At 49.0% G+C, this 13849-nt stretch overlaps 1 protein-coding gene across 3 annotated transcripts in view; it reads right to left on the bottom strand.

The window, feature by feature from the left end:
- Positions 1-13849, bottom strand: part of KIRREL3 (kirre like nephrin family adhesion molecule 3) — a 347026-nt gene that overhangs the window by 230246 nt on the left and 102931 nt on the right. The gene's annotated exons all lie outside the window — the stretch shown is intronic.

Raw genomic sequence — 13849 nt, 5'->3', positions numbered from 1 at the left:
TTTTCTCCCTTAAGCCCAGAACACCCCCATCGCACTTTGACCTCCCAGATTCACTCCCTATAGAACGTATTACCACGCCCTAAGCCCTAGGGTACATCACCATGTCCCGCAGCCATAGGGAGGAGGAGAGAAGATCCAGCAGGCAGGAATTGTGCAGCAAGATTGATTTATTTAACTATTTTACGAACTCTTTTATAGACTTTTTTCTTCATCGTCTAATTGGACAAAGGACCAGGCACCCCTTGGGGTGATTGGCTAAAATCCTAAAACATCCATTGTCAAAATATTTTTCTACTGTACTATAACCAAGACTCTTCAAGGTTGCAGGTGGCTTGGTTGTTTACAGAACTCTGCTGCATCTTCTGTGAGAGAGAAAAGTCTCTCACGGACTTAGAAAATAGCAAGAAAATCCTCGCTAGCAGCATTTTTGTATCCACAGTAACGAGCCCCAGGCATCCCTTTAGCAGGACCCATGAGCAGCCCCTGCTGTGACACTCCTTCCTCTGGCCGATGACAAGGACATTTCCTCCATGTTTTTCAGGGATCATTCACAAATCTCCCCTTTCAAACCCAAATTCAGCTGCACAGGTCTGCCTGTGCTCGAGTTTAATGATGCCACGGGCTCCAGAGACCAGGGAGATCATTTTATGGAGCTGTGAAGGATGGATTGATGGAAGAAGGAAGGGGCCATCCCACAGTTTGCCAGTGCACGCTGCAGGAAATGTACTTTGGCTGCCGTTTGGGCTGAGATGGACAGGTGGAATCAGGGCATCACTGCAAGGAAAATTATGGAAATGTGAGGTAATGCCAGTTTTTGCTTCATCAGGTGTAAGTAGATGGCGTGGGATGAGAAGAAAACTCAGGGAAGGACTGGGGGGATGCAAAGCAGCTTAAAGATGAGGGAGAAAAAGAGGCAGGCTGCTGTGTCCCGAGGCAGAGGTGGATTGCTGGACCACTGGAAGTTTCTCCTGTCCAAATAATGTGCTGACACAAGGGCTCCTGTTAAATCCGAGCTCTTGCCACTGCCCTCGTGACTCGGTCCCTGTTCCCAGGATTACATCTGTCACAGCCTGGGTTTGAGCACCCTCATCACCCTCCTGTCCTTGCCTTCCAGCCCTCAGGGAGCTTTTAGCCTCTTCTCCAAGGTGTCCAACACCAGACACCTGGCACCAAGCAGGGATTTCTGGATTGCATTTCGAGGCCGACGCCCACAGTCCAAACCACAACTACCCGAGATGGTTTTGCTTCACACAGTGATAACAAAACCTCTCTCCCGTCTCCTGCTGCTGCCCCAGCCTGATCCCTGATAAAGGTGAGAATACCTCAGACGCACACTGAGCTGCATTTCCCATTACTGCTGTTGCTATTGAAGTTATTAAGATAATTGCTGCGCCAGCCTTGCCACAACAGTGGCTGTGATGAGCTGGTAACGCTGCCTGCTTTACACTTGTGGGGATGGATAAGTGGGGGAGATTTACACCTGGGCTGACACTGAGCTGCATTCCCACACCTGGTAATTTGCACTCGGAGCCCGACTGGAGCGAGAAAGGCCAGTGCCTCTTTTCCAACCTGCTTGTTTTACGTTTGCTTAGGTTTCGCTATCACTAAACGCACTCAAGGGTAAAGACTCCTCGGGGACCTGTGAAACGGTGCTACTGCAAACACAACATCTGTATTTGTTGCCAAGGCGATGGTTAATAGCATTAAGATGGAACACGGGCCTTTTCTGCAGTGGGACACGCAGGCTGATCCCTCTGCAAAATGGGGGAGAAGAGGGGACACAGAGCTCACACGCGCTGGGGGCTCCATGCTGGGAGGCTCCTGTGCCCATAAGGAGACACCAAGGAGAGCTTTGCATCCCAGCCAGGATGGAGAGCATGGAGAAACCTGGCAGACTTGAGAGGGGTTGTGCTGAGGTCTTTATAGCTGGAGAAAACGCCAGCTCGGGGCCATGCCACGTCCCTCCGGCCACCAGCTCTGAGTTGAGCAGTGCAGAAGTCTCCAGGATGACCTTTCCTAGACAGACACTAGAAAGCCATTACTGAGCACAAGCCAATTTGCTTTGCAAGTCTAAGTGGCAATTTTCCTTCTTAAATACATTACAGTTGAAGGTAAATGGCTATAAACAGAAAGTTACTCCTCACTCCCTCCGCAGAGACCTCTCCCTCTGGTTATGAGCTATGATCTTAAAAAGTACTGTAGCGAGGCACCAGCAGCACAGGACGCGGTTGTTTTCAGCGAGTGACTTTTGTGCCAGGCTTTTATTAAGAAGGAAAAAAAGATTAAGTGATAATATCCGCAGGGGGCAATGACTTCTTCAAATATCCTTATGTAGCAATTTTAACAGGGGGTGAAAAATTAAGAGCAAGGTTTAAGGTCTCTTGGATTTTATTCCGAGTAGGTACACTGGCTGAAGAACCGCAGCTTGCCAAGCACCTCATGAAAATTCAGCAGGACAGGGTCATAAGCTGTGGTTATGTGAAGAATTTCAGTACCAGCAGGAGGAGGAAACACAGGGACTGCAAAGAGCTTCCCCCCATCCCACTGCAGGCTCCAGGGAGCTCCCACGGCTGAGGGAGGCCACGGTGGTAAAAGGGGAGGCGGGGTGTACAGCAAGGGAGACCTGCCCTGCCTTCCCACCACCCACAGGTCTCACCTGAGCCCCAGGAGAGCTTCTCCTGCCCATCTCCACTCCCAGGTCTCACCTGAGCCCCAGGAGAGCTTGTCCTGCCCATCTCCACTCCCAGGTCTCACCTGAGCCCCTGGAGAGCTTGTCCTGCCCATCTCCACTCAGGACTGTGGTGGCCAAACAAAGGCATTTCCCCTCCCAGCCCCTCCTTGTGCCTCCCAGCAAACAACCTGAGATTAAACCCTTTAATTAGCAGCTCTCAGAAGCATTGTGGCATTCCCTTCTTTTTGATCAACTCGTTGGTCTTTCCCATCCAAGACCTGCCTCCAGCTGCAGCAAGGCGGCTCCAGACAGCCTCTCACAAAGGCAGGGTAATCACACAACCCACCTTGGAGAATTTAATCCTTCTCATCTCTTATTTTGGCCTGACATTTCTGTTCATTAGGAGCACGCTGTGTACAGCACTGTACATCTTCATTGGGAGCCCACCGTTTCTATTAAATGTAATTATTTCTCCCTGCGGCTTGCATGCTAAAGATGGGCACTGAGAAGCAAGTGGCTGCTGCAGGAAGGCAGCACAAAACTCTTTTACAATCCATGGGCTTTGCAGCAGCATCCATGGACTACCTGAGACCGGACCCAAAGGTTCTGGAGGTGTGCAGGACCACTGGGATGAGTGATTTCCACCTCTGGGCTCAACAGGAATGGTTTGGGGTGGAAGGGACCTGAGAAAACACCAAACCCCGAGGGCTTCCCCTGCCAACACCTGGCTGAACTACAACACCTGGATGTGAGCAGAACATCTGGTTTGCACTGAAACTCTGCCAGTAACAAAAGATCTGCTGTAACCCCTGGCACCCTGTGCCAGGAGCTAATTAGGCTCGTGTTAAAGGTGTTGCTTATTCTCTAGCCTGAATTGGTTTGGAGGCTTCATCTTCCAGCTACTGCGTTTTAGTGCCTCTCTGACGGCCAGACCAAACCGCCTTCCTAATGCTCTCCTGGGATCAGGCTGTCCCTGCCTCTCACCTCTCTGTACATCATCCAAACCCAGGAGAGAGAGAAAAATTATGGGTAGAGCAAGCCCTAAACTTTTCCTTTTTTCCCCTAAGCATTTTACCACCTCATAACATTATTTTTTCTGAAACATCTTTTTTTATATTTTCAAAACTGTTTTCAGCTTGACCAAGCCAAAAAGCATTTACAAAGTCATTTTCAAAAAGGTGGCATATCCTATTCTGGCAATTTCATATCAGGCCTGTGTTCTTTCGAAATGAAATGGTATTTTAAAAGTATTACCAAAGTAAGTAAAAGAATTCCCAAGTACTTCATTTGGAATTAAATGCTATTTCAAAAGTAAGCAAGAACCATCAGAGCACAGTTTGCATATGCTGAATGAAAGAAAGAACCATTTGAAGGAAGGGGCTTGTCTGGGTGGGGTTTGGCGTTTTTTATTTGGTTTTAAATCATGTTTTCACAAGGTTTCAAAATGTTGTCATTTTGTCCCATTTCAGGCTGAAATTGCCACTCTCGACTAAAGAGGGGAGGAGCCCAGCTAAAACCTCAGGGCAGGAATTTCAGAGGGCCGGAGGGGATAAACTCCACCCTTGATTCCAAGCGATGGCCAAGCACATAGAAAAACAACCTCCATTAGCAGCTCCCTGGCACCGGGACCTGTGTGAGCCTTTTCAATTCCCAGAGTCTCAGAACTTGAAAAAGCCATTCCACACTTATTTAGTGGAATATCTTTATTCAACCCTAAATGTACGCAATCAGCATTAGGTTGATGTATTCCAGCCAGCAGCGACTTGGGGGACCCACTTGAACAGGAGACTTCATGAATATTCTACAGACTGACATTTGTTTGCAGTATTTGAATATTTCCTAATAACCAGGGGGAAAAAAAAAAAAAAAAAAGCGTTCCAGGAGGCCAAGCTCATGAATTCTTTATAAAGTCAGGTCTCCCCTGAAATACCATAAATGGCAAACATTGCTCACTACATCGAGATATGCAAAAAATACTCGATATTTCCAGCACCTGAGCTCCACTGAGAGCTCCCCTTTCCAGGTTGGGTCTGGTGGGCAGCATCTCCCAACTCCATGGGATGGAGGGGAGGAGGTGCCCACCACTTCCCGACATTCCTGACATCCCCGAAGGTTGTTTTTTCATGGAAGCAGAAAATGGATGTCTTGCAGTCATTCTGCTGGCAGCATCACAGAATCATAGAGTGCTTTGGGTCAGAAAGAAGCTTAAAGATGGTCCAGTTCCAGTCCCCCACCGTGGGCAGGGATGCCACTCTATGGTTGGAGAAATCCCTTTTTTTAAGGGAATTCTTATCAAGGATTATCAGTATTTTTTATGAGCCTCAGTCCTGCAGCAGCACTGCAGGAGTGTTTTATTTTTTACTGCTGTATCTTTTCTCTTTCACATCATAAACTTCAACCCCTCAAAATATAACTTTCAATCTATGCCACCCCTAGTACTTGAACACAAAGAAAAACCACACTCGAGGTAACTGCGGCCATTAAGGATGTGAACACTTATTTCCTCCAGCTCCTCCTCAGTGACCCTTATTTAAAGCATTCCAAAACTCCAGCCTTTTTCCAACCTTGGCCTGTGCTTGTTGAGGGCAAGTGAAATGGATTTTCATTTGCTGCACAGTTCTCTCCAACCATTCAATCCTTCTGCCCTTATTTATCCCTTTACAAAGTCAGAGGGTCCGTATCTAATATTAATATTTCTTTGTGTTGAAGAAGTACAAGGATTACTCCTGAAATCTCTGCTCCTGCATATTTTGAAGAGTAAATAGGGGGATTTTGAAAGCCTATTTGGCATTGGCCTAAATCTGCCTTTCAAAGTCCCTTTGTGACCAAAGCAGTTGTCCAACACACTCCTCGTTGTCTCAACAGCTTCATAATTCTGATGGTGCTGTCTCACTCCAAACAGATTGTTTCCAGCTCTAGGATTGTAAGTCCAGAGAAGTACAGCCAAAATCAGGGAATTCAATTCCTCTTAAAACACTCAGAAAGCACCAAAAACCTTCGATGCTGTTTGGAGCAAGCAGGCCAGATAGCTCGAGGCAGACACTGAGGGATGAATCCGTCACCTGAGATTTCTTTTACAGCCACAGAAGAGGCATGAGCACTTTTAGCAGGCAGGTCTCCTCAAATGCCCATTTTCAGTTGAGACAAATCATCCCTGAGGTCGCCTCTTTCCATTGACTAAAATCCCCCTAATCTGGGAGCACACAGCTCGCAGCTCATGCTTGGAGACTCCACCTGGAACATTAAACCATCCTCAGAAACACCAGGCTGACACAAAATCCTAACAAACCACAGGGGCTGCCTCCCATCCCAGCCTCATTTCAGCTGTTTTCCCTGCATTCCAGAGATTCCTCAATCCAATCAAGGGCTTATTAACTGCCCTGAGCTCTCATCAGCAGAGATGTGCTGCTGCTGCCAAATTAACGCAAGGAGGATTAAGTCATTCTTGGAATGTTTTAGCCTACAAAACCTGTGCGTGCATCCAGGTAAGGATGTCCTGATGGAGTCCAGGTCATGCTCCTGCAGAGCCAGTGGAGGTCCTGGTCCCAATATGAGTCCGATATTTTCACCATCAACCATCTGGAAATGTTTCACTAATTAAAGGCTCACCCTGCAAACTCAATTTGGCAAAATTCCTCCAGCTCCGCAGTAGATTTGATCTCAGTGACCCCGACTATTGTGCTCCACAGGTTGACAAGGTGCTGAATAAACAGGTAAGCACAGATTTTGTTGCCTTTACTTATAAATCAATTTTAATTACGACGACAACATCAGCAACAGAATGGAGTCAAACTGCTGGGCCCATCCTTCTCCCACGCTAACTATCCCAAATTAAAGGGTGAATTGCACTGTGCTCGGGGTATTGTCATGCAGACGAGGGAAAACAGCTCGCTTTCCAATTTCCTCATGCAAATGCAGGCGGAATTGTTGAGACACAGAATATATTTTGCCATCTCAGTGGTTCTGTAGAAGATAAGAGGAGCCGCGAAAGTTTTGCAATTTGTAAGCTGGCAGCTTATTAAATAAATAAATAAGAACCCCCGCCCTGCAAACCCAAATGTTTAAATAACATTACAAGTAAACTGTCAAGGTCAGCAAATCATACGTTTAAACAATCTTGTATTCCTTTTGCCTTTCTGCAAAGACTATGCTGTAATTTATGGGTTTATTTCCTTTTCAAAAGAAGTTTCTTGATACAGTCTCAAACTCCAGTGGAATATTAAAAAAATAATGGCAAAATATTCCAGCCTGAAGGCTATTGCAGGGTGCTCTGCATTTCCGAGCTGGTGCTTGTACCTCCCTAGCACGAGGCAGGCGGCACTGCAACACCAATTACCCAAGAGTTGCAGAAATCCAAAAAAAAGGTTCAGACCAGACCTGGTGTGCAACACCCACCACGAGAAGAAATAAACTTGTGTAGATATTCAGAAGTGCCAAAGCAAAGGGAAAAAAATGGCAACTCAGTCATAACCAAGCAGGACCAGACGTTATTTTTACCTTTTCAGGACCAAATGAAAGCTCAAGAGCAATTATGTGAAAGTCTGAGCTCTCCTCCCAGTCTCCTTATGTGTTTCACCCCCATGACTCGTGTCACTCTTTCCCTTTTATTCCACATCCGAGAGGAGCCCCTGCTCCTACAGGAATGCTCTCCATGCCCTTGGGGTTGGCGTAAAGGCTGCACCACGCACCCTGCTGCAGGACATCCTGTGATGGGGACATTTCCAGGGTGCCACCCACAGCTGTGGCCAGTGCCACCGCTGAACACCACCCACATCCACAGCCCCCAGCTCCCGTGGCTGTGGGGTCAGAGTTTGGTGGTTTCCACGCTGAAGTCACCCCCACCACCATTAAACTCCAATCTCCAGTACCAGGGACAGCAACAGGAGCCAAAGCCCAGGAAGTGAGACATTGATGCATCAGGCAAGGAAAGGAGATCACGGAATTATTGAATCATTAAGGTCATAAAAGACCTCCAAGATCATCAAGTCCAACCTTTGACCAAGTTGACTTCCAGGCCCACTAAACCATATCTTGAAACGACGCATCCACTCATTTTCCTGAACACTTCTAGGGGTGATGACTCCTCCACTTCCCTGCTCCAATGCTTAACCACTCTTCCTGTGAAGAAATTTTTCCTAATAACCTGAACGTCCCTTGGTGCAACTGAGGCCATTTCCTCTTGTCCTGTTGCTTATTCCCTTGGAGCAGAGCCCGACCCATCCCCCCGGCTGCCCCCTCCTGTCAGGGAGCTGTGCAGAATCAGAAGGTCCCCCCTGAGCCTCCTTTTCTCCAGGATAAAGAACCCCAGTCCCCTCAGCTGCTTCTCCTGGGACTTGTGTCCCACCACATGGGAGGCCCTTGCCTTGGCCTCCTCCCCTGCTCCAAACCCAACCAGCCCCAGCCCAGCCCAGCCAACAGCACGTGGGATCAGCAAAAGGTGCTCCCCTCTTCTCCGTGGTTACATCTCAGCTGCTCTGGCTTGCTCTGCCACTAGAAATAAATGGATATAATCCTTAAAAGCAGCCTCATGGGGTTGCTGCTGACCATATGCACCGAGCACAGAGAGGGAGCGGGGAGCAGGATTGGGAAGAGGCTCCTGCTGAGCAGCTGTCAGCCCACCCCGGCTCTTCGCGGGGACTAAAGGCGTGTAACTCCCAACTCCTGCACGCTGCAGAAGTTATCATTTGGAAGTTGTTGCTCTGCAGTGACTTGACAGTCTAACAATGCAAAATAAATCTATTCACGCTGCTTTGGCGAGACCAAATCCCGGGAATGTGCCGCAACAGCAGAGAGCAGTGATAAGTTCTTGTAACTTACAGCAACTCGGTGCTGTCCTCATTACCATAAATTATCTTCCTGCACACACAAGAAACCTTTCCAGCGGACTCCACTGTTGCTGAGCTTTATTCCCTGCTCTGTGTTAAAGCTGGGAGTACTTTGTGTGAGCCCAGAGCCCTCCTGACAGCGCCGGGTTTGAAGTGCCTGGAAGCTGCAGCGCTCTTCCTGCTTCTCTGACCAGAGCGTTGGTGTTAGCAGCACTTTCTAGAGGCTTGTAAAGAGGATTCACGGCTGGATTTTGTGCTCTGGAATGCACAGGGGCTTTGCACATCATCCCCTGCAGGTCTCTCTGTGTAGCCTGGGTAGGGCTTTGTAGCAGAACGTGGTTAAAAGGAGGGGGAGAAACTTCTGCCTCAAGGGAAGAGCAGAACCAAGACAAATTCGCAGAGCCCAGGAATGGGGCATCGAATTAATCAAAGTGGACAGGTGAGGGAACAGTGCTCTGCCTATCAGTGGGATCTTGGATGCACCAGTGTTGATGAGAAAGGACAGTGAGACATCTTCATTTCACCAGATCCCTCGTGGAGCCAGCAGGGACGTGTGCCCACGGCCAGGACCGGGGGACATGGATCCCCACAGAGATGCTCCCAGTCTGTCACCAATTCCTTGCCTCATCTCCTGCACCCTGTGCACGCTGGAGCTCTGCAAGGACCTGCTGCATGCAGGATCTGCTGGCCAACACACCCTGCAGCGCTACAGCAACCGGAGATGCCCAGGCCCTGCTCAGCAGCAGGCAGGGACACGCAGGGCCTTCACTGAAATAAAAATGGTCTTTTCGAAAAGCTTTGTCTGGATTTGCAGCTCAGAAAAGTTGCTCTGCAAGGATGTTTGGGATGAGCCCTGGCTTGAATGGAAACATCCATTCAGGATGAGACAGCTGGGGCAGGGACAGGCTGGGAGAGCTCACGGTGTTCACCTGCAGAGGAGAAGGCTCCAGGGACACCGCAGAGCCCATTCCAGGGCCTAAAAGGGTGCTAGGAGAGCTGGAGAGGGACTGGGGACAAGGCATGGAGGGACAGGACCCAGGGAATGGCTTCCCACTGCCAGAGGGCAGGGTCAGGTGGGATATTGGGCAGGAATTGTTCCCTGGGAGGGTGGGCAGGCCCTGGCACAGGGTGCCCAGAGCAGCTGTGGCTGCCCCTGGATCCCTGGCAGTGCCCAAGGCCAGGTTGGACACTGGGGCTTGGAGCAGCCTGGGATAGTGGGAGGTGTCCCTGCCCATGGCATGAGATGATCTTTAAAGTCCCTTCCAACCCAGACCATTCCTGGATTCCATGATTTCACAATCCACTGTGGTGGGCTGACCTTGGCTGGACACCAGGTGCACACAGAACTGCTCCATCTTCCCAGCTGGACAGGGGAGATAAAATAAGATGGAAAACAACTCACAGGTTGAGATAAGGCAGTTTACTAAAGCAAAAGCCAAAGTCTGAGTGCACAAGCAAACAGAAAAAAAAAGGTTTATTCTCTTCTTCCCACCAGTGAGGGATGCTCAGCCACTTCCAGGGAAACTGGGCTTCATTTTCAATACAACCTCACCACTTCCAAAGCCGGGGAGGTGCTGGCTGGGTTCTTCAGGAAGGACTAAACTCATCCATGTCTTTTCCTAACGCACCAGTGCACGGAGCAGCTGCTCCGGGAGACAAATACAAGTAATGAGTGCCCCCCGTTCCTCCTCCCTTCCGTAGCTTTTTGATCTGAGCTGGGGGTCTGGAATACCCCTCTGGTCAGTTGGGGTCAGCTGGCCTGGCTGAGTCCCCTCCTGGGATCTTGCCCCCCAGCCCCTGGATGTGGGGAATGTTGAGAGAGACTGTGCCAACTGTGCCCAAACCAGGGCGTGGGGGTGTCATAAAGCACAGCACTGGGAGGGCTCCTGTGGGAAATGAACTCCAGCTCAGCAGACCAGACACATCCCCTCCCAGCCCTAAAATGCACCCGAGTTGGCACAGGAAGAGCATCCACCCTCCCTGTGCAGCTCGGCAGAGAGGGCAGAGTGGGAAGGGCACGTGAGGGGTTTCCTTCCACAACAGAAGATGAAACTACAGAAGGCTCCAAGCACCAGACAGCAGCCTCACAAAGCAATTCTGCACCTCAGTATCCTGGTTCTTCCCCTCCAGGTGGATTTTGGCTCCACAAAGACTCCAGTGGGGCTACAGGTTCACATTAGCAAATTGCCAAGCCCTGCTTGGGGAAAGGCTTTTGGAGGTTTTCTGTTTGGGATTTAGGGTTTCTCCCAGTTTTTCCTTAAAACAAAGACTCAGAACTGACTGCCTTGTGCAGGGGATGGAGGAGCAGATTTAGGGACTGGGAGGCACAATCCCAATGGGAAGTTCAGGTGTGACACACCTGCATGAGCCACATGCTACGTATTGCACACCTCTCTCCAGCTGGAAATGAAGACTTCCAGCTCATTCCCTTGAAATCCCCCAGCCACCTGATACCAGCAGGAAGCAATCTTGTTGTTGAAATGTTTTTTCCAAATCACAGGGGTGGAATTAAGTTTGTTTTTCCTCTCTATTCCAGCCAGGCTAAAAACCACCCTGCCGAAATCCACAGTGTTACAAAGTGGGGGCATCTCACCCAAATCCCCCCACCCTCCCAGCCATGCTGGGAGATGTGCTCCTACCCACACCTCCACGCCAGGAAACATTTGCAACTCTCAATCCCCCGTGTTCCCTGAGCTTCTGTCCGACGCAGATCCAAGCCTTGCGTTTGGCTGGATTTTAACTGAGCGGCGTCCCCCACCCCTTTGTTGGGGGATCAGCTCTTGGGGAGCTATTCCCAGTTTATTCCTCAAGCTGGATGCTCCGTAAGCAGGCGACAGCCGTAAGTGTTTCTTGACAGGAGCTTGGAAATATAATGCGCCGCAGGTTGTTTCCTTCCTCTTAATAGGATGCAAAGCTCCGTTTTCAAAAGGATATGCTAACATTTTAAGCTCTTTTTGTTCGTATAAATGATAATGTAGTCAACACAAGGGCCTCATCTCTCCTTGAAGTGAATATTATTCCTATTCACCTTAATGTATAAGCACCAGGCTCGGGAATAAACCTCAGCCAAGCTCCCCCTGAGTGGGCTCATCCGAGGCTTTGCTCCCAGAGAGGAGCTGGTGGAGGAGAAGCAAAGCTGGCCACTGCTGGAAAACCAAAGGATGGACTTGAGGCCTCCTTAAATTGTATAGGCTACTGCAGCTCCTCCTTTAGTGCCATGCTAAAGGAGATCTTTCAGTCCCGGAGAATGATGTTCTAGAGGAAGGATGCAATAAATAATTTGTGTGAAATAGAGAGGTCAGGGCATTGTCCAAGACGTGAGGAGATCTTTGCTGTGGGCAAACTACAGAGACAGTGTGGAGTGAAGCCATGAAAGACAAAAGCCACCGGTTTTTAGGAGCATGGACCTCTCCAAAACCCTTTATCATCCTTCCAGTGCCTGAAGGAGCTGGCAAGAAAGACAGAGAGAGACTCTTAACAAGGGCTGGAGAGCCAGGACACAGGGAATGGCTTCCCACTGCCAGAGGGCAGGGCTGGATGGGAGATTGGGCAGGAATTGTTCCCTGGGAGGGTGGGCAGGCCCTGGCACAGGGTGCCCAGAGCAGCTGTGGCTGCCCCTGGATCCCTGGAAATGTGCCAGGTGCTTGGAGCAGCCTGGGACAGTGCAAGGTGTCCCTGCCCATGGCAGGGGGCGGAACGGGATGAGCTTTAAGGTGCCTTCCAACCCAAAGCATTCCACGACTCTGGCACTGGGACTGTTTAGGCTCGTGGCGCTTTCCCACACTTAAGGACCAGGAGTCCCTCCACGTGCCAGCCCCTCTCCAAACAAATCCATCCTGCTGCCTCCAAAGACATTCCTGGCAAAGCACACGAGCAGCACTCAGATGTGGGGAGGGAGGATGGGTTGAAACCCTACAGGTTTTCCTGCTTGTGAGGTTTCGGAAGGCGCTGTTCTCCTTGTTTTCCGCGCCCGGGCTCCTCATCACACCTGTCGTACACACAACCCCTGACAGGCTCACAGACAGACCTGCCTGCCTGCTCCCAGATTACAAAGGAGGGATCAATTCCAGCCTGTCAATCCCTCCGTTTCATTAGCGACTGATTGGGAGGCATCACATCCTGTCTTCCAAGAGTCAAAGCCGTAAACAAGACAACATTGTTAAAAAATAAAAAAAAAAAAAACCCAAACCACTAAAAAAACAACTAAATAAAACCCTCCGACTGCCAGATGCCAGGGAGTGCTATGAGACTGCAGCAGGAATAACAATTTGGGAGATAACTGAGCTACTCCTCAGTGAAACCACAGCTCTGGCGGGACAGGCAAAAGGAGGTTTCCCAAAGTTATTGGCCACCTTGAAAGATGCTTTTCCTTTTAGGATGAGCAGGAAAAAATGTTGCCAGAAGGAGAAAAGGAGAATTGCTTGGAAAAACATCCCTCTCTCCCTAGATTTTTGATACAACCTCACCATTTCCAAAGCCGGGGAGGTGCTGGCTGGGTTCCTCAGGAAGGACTAAACTCGTCCATGTTTTTTCCTAATGCACCAACTGTCACGACTGTCAATTCAGCTCCTTTCATGGAGATTAGAATCCATTTGCAAAAGGAAAAAGAAAATGGGGAGAAAAAAACCCCCAAAAAAAAACAAAGAAGAAAAAGGAAAGAAAAGGTATTTAATTGGCAACTGAATTCCTCATGAAACAAAGAGATGGATTCATGCAAAGAAGAATAGGGAGAGCTGTTTTGATGTCTGAATTTTAATGACTCCATGGCATCCCTATTTGTTATGTATCTGCTTTCGAAATGTCACGGCTGGCTCTAGTGGTAATTACTGAATTTCAACATTTATAGAAAAGCAGCACATACAGTATGGAGATAATTGCCCAGTTGGAGAGTTATGAAGGATCCAGGTTCCCCCCCCGCCCTCCTCCCTCCTTCTGCGACTACAGAATTTTGGTAATTATCACTAGAGCCACTTGTTAAAAAATCAGAAAGCAGGTAAACAACAAACACCAGCGTGGTTTATTCATTAAAATTCAAAAAACACATCATCATATTGATCTTGAAATTACAAACTGCTGCAGCTTGCAAAAAGCAGGGCCCTCCTGCTACCCCGGCGTTTAGTGTTGCTGTACATCATACACCGAGACAGTTTCCTGATAGGAATTGTTATGTAATAAACACTATTGTGGGGCACTCACAGGTAAAATAAATCGATTTATCCAGGTTATAACATCAGCCATGATCACACCACAGATCCCGACTGGGGTGGATCTGATGGCAGCACAAAGCAGGGAGCACCCACCAGGGTGGGTGAAACACACTCCAGAGTGCTTGGGGAGTTTGATGTTTGTGTTT

This window comes from Corvus moneduloides, chromosome 25 (assembly GCF_009650955.1).
Source record: "Corvus moneduloides isolate bCorMon1 chromosome 25, bCorMon1.pri, whole genome shotgun sequence".
Lineage (NCBI taxonomy): Eukaryota > Metazoa > Chordata > Aves > Passeriformes > Corvidae > Corvus > Corvus moneduloides.
The sequence above is the reverse complement of the archived record's forward strand: the minus strand, read 5'-3'. Positions and strand labels throughout refer to the sequence as shown.